This window comes from Hibiscus syriacus, unplaced genomic scaffold (assembly GCF_006381635.1).
Source record: "Hibiscus syriacus cultivar Baekdansim isolate YM2019G1 unplaced genomic scaffold, ASM638163v2 tig00010533_pilon, whole genome shotgun sequence".
Taxonomy (NCBI): Eukaryota; Viridiplantae; Streptophyta; class Magnoliopsida; order Malvales; family Malvaceae; genus Hibiscus; species Hibiscus syriacus.
Genome location: NW_024062223.1, coordinates 2042688 through 2051971, shown reverse-complemented (window position 1 = coordinate 2051971; position 9284 = coordinate 2042688). Strand labels below are relative to the sequence as shown.

The 9284-nt window shown below is 36.0% G+C and overlaps 1 pseudogene; it reads left to right on the top strand.

The window, feature by feature from the left end:
• The first annotated feature begins 2041 nt into the window (after positions 1 to 2041).
• On the top strand, positions 2042 to 8765 carry LOC120204255 (annotated as a pseudogene).
• The last annotated feature ends 519 nt before the right edge of the window (positions 8766 to 9284 follow it).

The window sequence follows — 9284 nt, the reverse complement described above, 5'->3', positions numbered from 1 at the left end:
AACTCAATTTCTCACCAAGATTCACTCAATGTGTTTTGGGTGCAAAAAAAAACTCAAAGTCGGAACCGAACATGATATTGTCATAAGTTTGTAAGTAAATCAAATCTCCACTACTAATTAGAACAAGATGCATCCATCAAAGGGTCTTGAATGGGTTGTAACGAGGTTTAGGTAAAAGTAAGGAGAAAGACAAAAATGAGGCTAAAGGTCAAGATAAGAGAAAATAAGTAGATCAAATTCCACCAAGTAAACAAGGTAAATAAAAGGGATGCAAAAAATATGAAACAAATAACAAACAACCCTTTTTTCGAGCTATTTTTTCTTTACGAATTCTTCTTCATTTTTTCACTTTTTAATATGTTTTTCTCTTTTTTCATTTTTCCTATTATTTTTTTAAATTTACTTTCTACTTTTTTTTGCTATCTTTTATGTTCGTGGATCATGATCATACATCGGGTAAATTGCTCTCTTATCCTAACAAGGGTAGAAAAGAGAGATAAAAAGGCTCATGTTTAATAAACGGGCTAAAAACAAAGAAAATGTAAAAGACAAAAAATTGTTTACTAAGGAAAATTGATGGGTAGGCAATTTTTTAAGATAAAAAGTGGGTGCATCCTAGGTGCCCTATTCACTTTAAAGCATCAAGTTAATATGTAATCTCAACATGCATTTAAATATAAGTTCTAGAATATCGATGTCAAGTTCGACACATTCAATCAAACAAGAATAAGAGCAAGGATGTAATGAATATGCTCGTAAGGACTCAAATCTTACTATTGGGTTCAAAACGATCAATTGAAAACTGCCAAGAGGGGGTGAATTTGCCTTTAAAAATCTTTAGTGTGGAAGAAACAAAAGATAGAAAAATTTGTACAATGATATAAAGTGGTTTGACTTCTCAATCAAGTCTACATCCACTACCTTAGCTCCACAGTAAGGATCTTCTAACAAATTCACTAAATTGTTCTTTCTTTTTCTAGGCTCAAGAGTAACCTTTACAATTATCTAGTTTTCAAGGCTAAACTAGAACCACTCCCCTTTTCAACAAAGGATAACTTGTGTAAACAAGAAAATCTCTCTAGGTAGGTGTTTACAAGGATTTAAGTTCACTAAGAATGAATACAAAGATATTCAATAAGGCTCAATACACTATATCCAAGAGAAAATTGAAAAATAAGAATTAAAAACTCTTTTCTCTTGATCTTTAAGCTTGGATAGATATAATGACCTACTTCAAGTGTCATTTGGTTGTTTTATATGATAGAATGAGTTTGTGGTCGTTTCTAATCGTTGGGGATGTTTTGGAGCCGTTGGAAGCCTTTAATCCCCTTAATTTTAAAATTGATGCACAATGGTTTTGAAACCACTAGAGTGGGTTTCGAAACCCTCTTGAAAAAATATGATCGTTGGAACATGGGGTTTAGAAACTAGTCAGGGTGTTTTGAAACCAGGCAAGGGGTTTCGAAACCAGACTGAAATTTTTTCAACTTTGAGCATTCTTTCAAAATCAAAATGATAAAAATAACCCTATTGAGTAAAATTAAAAAAATACCCTTTCATAAACAAATTTGATGATTTAATTGTAACTTAACGTATTAAATTTAAATATTTATAATTTAATAAAAATATATATTTAAATACTTTATTATTAATATAGTTTAAACTTGTATGAAACTTTATTTTTGGGTTTTAATAGTTTAATTTTAAATAAATAAATAAATAAATAATCTGATATTTATATAGATTATTTTTTTTCAATTTTAAAATCATAAAGAATATTTTTCATATTTTACAATGATGTATATGGTTTTTAAAGAAAAATCAAATTATGAATTCTTAACCATAAGAAGGGTAGGCACTGTGCTAGTTAGCCTAAGGGTACAAGTAAATGGCAAATGGGTTCTAGAGTATGACAGGCACGTAGTAAATTCAAAAGTAGGAATGGTGGAAAACTGGTCCCCATTGCCAAGACATAGTCGCTGGAAAGACCGATGAATGAAAGACTTTTAAGTTTCCTTTCAGTTTTGCTTGCAGTTTCAAAATGTGGGTTAAACTTAAAGCTCTTTCTTCTATTCTCTCCAATCTGGTTATCGCATCGGCCTTGTTGCCGCTGCCCCAAGATGCTATGACAGTGGTAATTTTACCACAAACAGCACGTATGGCAATAACCGGGACCTTCTTCTCGCTTCACACCCATCTAATGCCTCTGCAAACGGTGGATTCTTCAATACCACTATTGGCCAGGGCTCCTACAAAGTTTACGCTCTTGCTATGTGCAACGGAGACTCTACTCCAGAGAAATGTTTTAGCCTTGTCAATGACACAATCCACGAGCTCATGGCCAATTGTCCCAACCAGAAAGAGGCCTATTCACGGACAGGGGATTTCTGTATTGTGCATTATGTAGATCGTTCATTTTTCGGAACCCCGGAGCTAGAACCCGCTGTGGCATTCTATAATACCGGCAACCTCACATTGAACTTAATGGAATTCAATGCTGTTTGGGAGAGTTTGATAAACAGTGTGGTGAGGAAGGCTTCCAAAGGCTCTTCTAGTCTCAAGTACGCAACTGGGGAAGCAGACGTTACGGTGTTCTGGAAGATATATTCACTAATGCAGTGCAGTCCAGATTTATCGGAGCAGGATTGTGACTACTGCCTAAGGCAATCCGCAAATTCCTATGTAAGTTGTTGCCATGGGAAGCAAGGAGGTGGTGTTCAGAGGCCTAACTGTTTATTCCGGTGGGATTTGTATCCCTTCTATACAGCCAATGCTTCTACAACGGCATCTTTGTCTCCTCCACCCTCACCTTCTAGTCCTCCACCCCAAGCTGCTAGTCCTCCGCCACAGTCAGTGGACTCCGAAATAAGAAAAGGTAAGTACCGGTCTGCAAGATGCATGCTGAACATTAGTCATTATAATGTTGTCTAAAGGTACTTACAATGTTCTTGCTTGTACAGAAGGGGGAGACATTTTGATGCAGGGGATCCGAGACAGATGATGTTGAGCTGTCAGATTGCACCTTGATAGTGCTGAGATACCATGAATTGGCAGATCAACGCAAATACGAGAATTGATTGTAACATGTTCCTCATTGGGGTCGTTTTGAGTATGTTTCAGTCTTTTGGCCATCATGTATATCCAAATTCAAACAATAAAATATTCTCAAACAAGCATGGCATTTCAAATCATTCAATAAAAGTAGAGAATGTCAACGAAAATCATCACAAGTTCAATCAAGGCATACCATAAGAAAAGAATAAAGATAAGCAAGGGAAAATTTAACCTAACACTCTACCCCCTCACTTAAGTTAAATTGTCTCAATACATAAAATTAAAGTGTAATAGAATGAATAAAGATACTCTCTGTGTTTAATGGAGAACTCACCCAGAAGAGAACCCGTCAAAGTGCAGACTGATGTAAAAATTCCCACAAAGATGAAGGGTAATAAAAGTAAACGTGTTATGTCACTCCCCAAAGATTGGGGTTAAAAGTTTCTATTAGTTCCTGGTGGGACTAAGTTGAATTTTGAGGGAAACTTGAAAATTAGAAAATAAAATTTCTAATCAGACCAATGGCTTATAAGGAATTTATCCATCTCTTCTAGCAAAAGAAAAATTGGAATATGTGTGGCTGAGAAGTGTTGAACCTTTGATCTCTTGCGTGGCCGACCTGCCCCTATCAACCGGGCTAGGCTACTATTGTTGATAAGAAATAATAAAATTTTATTTTATATTTTATATATCGGGTTTTAACCCATTTTTTTGAACCAGCGTGTCGTGAACCAGACCCAAACCCAAACCCATTTCTTTTTCCCCAATAAACAACCTTATCGCTGCCCCTCCGGCCAGTCACCTCCAGTCGGTGGTTGAGTGCACCGCTGTTGTCATCAGCCTCAACAACGACCGACGATCCAACCTCGATCCTTATATCACTCGTATCGACCGTCATTTATCGTTTAGGAGAAGGAGAAACCCGCTGGCTCGCCCTCCTCATTTCGACGCCACCGTTCGTCGATGGGAGTCATCACCTAGCCCAACATAAGCGCCATAAAGCTCCGAACCCACCCCAACCGGTCACTCACCGAAATACCCAACCGTTTACCGTCAAGGAGCATTGAGAAGTTTACCGGGAAAACTCAAGTCTTTCCTCTGTTAATCATGTTTTTCAAATGCCACGATCGTCCATTCGACTCACCGCCGCTGCCACTGAACTCCCCAGGAGATTCTAACATAAACCCAACCGAGATTGTCGCCTAACGTTGCACTGTTGTCGTCTGCCGTTAGGTTTAAGTTTTGAGCATTTTCCAATTGAATTTTCATGGATTTGGTTGATTAATGCCTTGTAGCAGGTTTGTGGTGTTGAAATGATGCTTTGGGGATAGTCGGTTGTCGCCGCCAATCTCGTCGTCAACCGCACGCGCTGCCACGCGCCTTCAGTGTGTGTGGGCTTCGTTTCAACTATGCAACCAAGTATCTTGAAAGATGAGTCAACTCGGACCAAGTTAACCGAGTCAACTCGTTGACCCGTTGACTTTGATCAAAAAGGTAACTTTTTCAAAAAAGTTATATTTTATTTTTTTTCGCCGTCTTGAATTCGAATCCAAAGTCAGTTTTGCCAAATTCGAACTCAGTAAATCGTTTTTCTGTGTTTTATGTTCATATTCAAATGTTTTTCGATTAATGTTTCTGATCTAAATTTGTTTTCTATGCATATGAGGCTTTATGGGTCGTGGACATAAAGCTTGAGGGAGATCAAATAGAGTTTAAATGGTCGATCGATGTGATTTGTAAATTGAGGTAATACTTTTCTACCCATTGCATGCTGTATGGTAAAAGTTAGGTATTGGTTAATGCATAAATAAATATCATTGGGCTGGGAATAAATATTAATTATACTAAACCTATACTAATCCCAATAAAATGTCGAAAATGCCCTTTGGATACAAATATGACACGATTTACCTCTGATAGTGGAAACAACTTGGAATCAGTGAATCTTTGGATAAACCCGGAAAATACTTTAAACCTAAGCATTGAATTGCTTCTAAAGGTCTTCGAACATGGCCCAAGCTTGTCGGTCTCTCTGGATATGATTACAATATATAAATAAATAATATCATTGGGATACATGTTCATCTCCTCAAGATTCGTTCTAATGGTGGTATGATGGTGGCTAGTTCAACTAGTGTAATCAATATTGAGAAGTGAATATTTTGAAGGATGTTAGTCCGAATGATTAGTGAGTACTGCAGTGTTGAGATCTGTTCAACCTTATTTGATCCAGAATCATGACAATTTAATATAAATCTTGAATACGACAAATTATCGTTAAATTATTAAGTATTCTTTCAAAATCAAAATGATAAAAATAACCCTATTGAGTAAAATTAAAAAAATACCCTTTCATAAACAAATTTGATGATTTAATTGTAACTTAACGTATTAAATTTAAATATTTACAATTTAATAAAAATATATATTTAAATACTTTATTATTAATATAGTTTAAACTTGTATGAAACTTTATTTTTGGGTTTTAATAGTTTAATTTTAAATAAATAAATAATCTGATATTTATATAGATTATTTTTTTTTTCAATTTTAAAATCATAAAGAATATTTTTCATATTTTACAATGATGTATATGGTTTTTAAAGAAAAATCAAATTGTGAATTCTTAACCATAAGAAGGGTAGGCACTGTGCTATTTAGCCTAAGGGTACAAGTAAATGGCAAATGGGTCCTAGAGTATGACAGGCACGTAGTAAATTCAAAAGTAGGAATGGTGGAAAACTGGTCCCCATTGCCAAGACATAGTCGCTGGAAAGACCGATGAATGAAAGACTTTTAAGTTTCCTTTCAGTTTTGCTTGCAGTTTCAAAATGTGGGTTAAACTTAAAGCTCTTTCTTCAATTCTCTCCTATCTGGTTATCGCATCGGCCTTGTTGCCGCCGCCCCAAGATGCTATGACACTGGTAATTTTACCACAAACAGCACGTATGGCAATAACCGGGACCTTCTTCTCGCTTCACTCCCATCTAATGCCTCTGCAAACGGTGGATTCTTCAATACCACTATTGGCCAGGGACTATTATGTCGTTTTCCCCTCCGAATTACTAGAATTAGATATTTTTTTACTATTTATGATAATATTTCGATTGTCAATTAGGAAGTCAATTTAAATTCGATTTAGACCGGATTTTTTGGAGATTGCTTATTTTATTTTGAATTTCAATTTAGAGTGATTTTCGGGATTTTGCTATTTTTGGCAAAATTCGAAGAAAGACGATTTTTAGCTATAATAGTTCGGCTTGTGGACTGATTTTGCCATTGTTTGATTTGATAATATTTTATTAAACCCTAGAGACTTTTTTTCTCTGGATTTTTTTGGGCGAATTTTCTCTTGTGAATCATCTGTTGGAGCGCTTGCAGGATAATCACTATTCTGTCTGGCGTCACATTTCATCCCAAACATTAGTCATTATAGTTGTTCCGAGCCTCACCTTCATCGTAGTGCTTGTCATACTTGGAATTGTTGTTCTTCCCATGAGGATCAAGAAAAAGAAACAGAATGATCAAAGTAAGTTAGCCTTTGATTTTATTTTTGTTTTACTGTTGTAGTCTTATAACAAAAGATAATTTACTAATAATCAATCCTTTGCAATGTTATGTAACTTAAATGATTCTTTGTTAACCTGTAGATAACAAGATGCACGTTGAATCGCTGCAAATCGACTTTCATGCAGTGAGAGCTGCAACAGAAAACTTCTCCGATGCAAACATGCTTGGACGAGGTGGATTCGGTCCTGTTTATAAGGTAATTTAAGACTTGCTGTATGAAAATTTCCATCATCTCGTCGTCAACCGCACGCGCTGCCACGCGCCTTCAGTGTGTGTGGGCTTCGTTTCAACTATGCAACCAAGTATCTTGAAAGATGAGTCAACTCGGACCAAGTTAACCGAGTCAACTCGTTGACCCTTTGACCAAAAAGTCAACGTTTTCAAAAAGTTATTTTTTTTCGCCGTCTTGAATTCGAATCCAAAGTCAGTTTTGCCAAATTCGAACTCAGTAAATAGTTTTTCTGTGTTTTATGTTCATATTCAAATGTTTTTTTGATTAATGTTTTTGATGTAAATTTGTTTTCTATGCATATGAGGCTTTATGGGTCGTGGACATAAAGCTTGAGGGCGATCAAATAGAGTTTAAATGGTCGATCGATGTGACTTGTAAATTGAGGTAATATTTTTCTACCCATTGCATGCTGTATGGTAAAAGTTAGGTATTGGTTAATGCATAAATAAATATCATTGGGCTGGGAATAAATATTAATTATACTAAACCTATACTAATCCCAATAAAATGTCGAAAATGCCCTTTGGATACAAATATGACACGATTTACCTCTGATAGTGGAAACTTCTCCGATGCAAACATGCTTGGACGAGGTGGATTCGGTCCTGTTTATAAGGTAATTTAAGACTTGCTATATGAAAATTTCCATCATCTCAAAGCAAAAAGACGGAATGAATATGTGACAGCGAATACTAGGAAATAATAGTTGTTATTTTCCCTCACTGCTCCTTGCTCTGAATTCTATCAGGGTAAGCTTGAAGATGGACGAGAGGTAGCTATAAAGAGGCTGTCAGTAAATTCGGGCCAAGGAACACGAGAATTCAAGAACGAAGTCATGCTATTGGCGAAGCTTCAACACAGGAATCTGGTTAAGCTTCTTGGTTTTAGCTTCGAACAAAAAGAAAGGGTTCTAGTCTATGAATTTCTTCCCAATTCAAGCCTTGACAACTTTATATTCGGTACCGTTTCAATCCTTCTAAACTACACCTATTGAATATGCATTGTAGTCCTATAATTTTACGAGTTTTGCAGATCCAGTGAAGCGATTACTACTAAACTGGGACAAGAGGTACAGAATTATAGAGGGAACAGCCAAGGGACTCGTTTATCTTCATGAAGATTCTCAATACCGGATCATCCATCGGGACTTGAAAGCAGCCAACATATTGTTGGATGAAGAGATGAGTCCTAAGATCTCAGATTTCGGAATGGCGAAATTGTTTGTGGTTGATCAAACTCGAGCCGATACAAGCAAAATTGTAGGGACCTAGTAAGTATTAAGAATGATGAGATTTTATATCTAGTTTGTTACATTTATTCATTGAAATGTATTCGTATATGCAGTGGATACATGGCTCCAGAGTATGCATGGCATGGTCAATATTCAGTTAAATCTGATGTTTATGCCTTTGGAGTGTTGCTTTTAGAAATCATTAGTGGGCATAGAATCAACAGCTTCACCAACCAAATAGGAGAGACACTGCTTACCCATGTAAGATCTCCATACTCTGGTTACGGTAGATAATGGAATAGATGTTGCTAAAAAACAATGTAAGTTCATAATGTCGGACATATGCAGGCATGGAGAAACTGGAAAGAAGGGACTGCTTTGGAATTTGTTTATCCGATTCTGAGGGATGGATCGAGAAGCGAAATAATGAGATGCATCCATCTCGGGTTGCTTTGTGTTCAAGAAAACATTGCTTATAGACCAACCATGACCTCAGTGGTTCTCATGCTTAGTAGCTATTCCATGTCTCTTCCGGTTCCATCGAGACCTGCATATTGCATATCCAAGACTCTGTCAATGAGGCTTCTATTTCGGAACTAGATCCTCGATGAAGTTCGAATAAGTACTTGCATTGCATATCTTCTGTACTTTATGTTTTCTGTATGATTTATTACGAAATTCAGTGATAAATACATGATGATTTGAGCACTGGAACCTCCTTGTTGACTGATTCAACCCCATTTCTGAAGCTACAGCTTTTATTCGTGTCTTTGTACCAAAAAAGAAATAGAAATTCTATCGTTATTGATGCTGAATCCTTGTTTCAATAGTGATGGTGATGGTGCAGCATATTGTGCGTGTTTTTTGGTGTTGAATTTGGTAAGCTGATATTTTGGGTTAATGTCGTGGCTGCCTTTTAGACTTTTCTAGGGTAAACTCAAATAACAGTCACTAAACTTTGGTCATTTTCATTTTGGTTATTGAAATTGAAAAACTTTCATTTGAGTTACTGCCATTAACAAAAAAGAAATTATTTCGATCACTGTGTTATTTAACCATTAATAAAAGCTGACGTGACACATTAAAATAATCCTAATGAACCGGACATTATTTGCTCTTTTCGCCGTCATATGGTAGTTTTTTCAATAAAAATTATTTTTTTTTCTTTCTTTCCTTCAATTAATAACATTATAATCT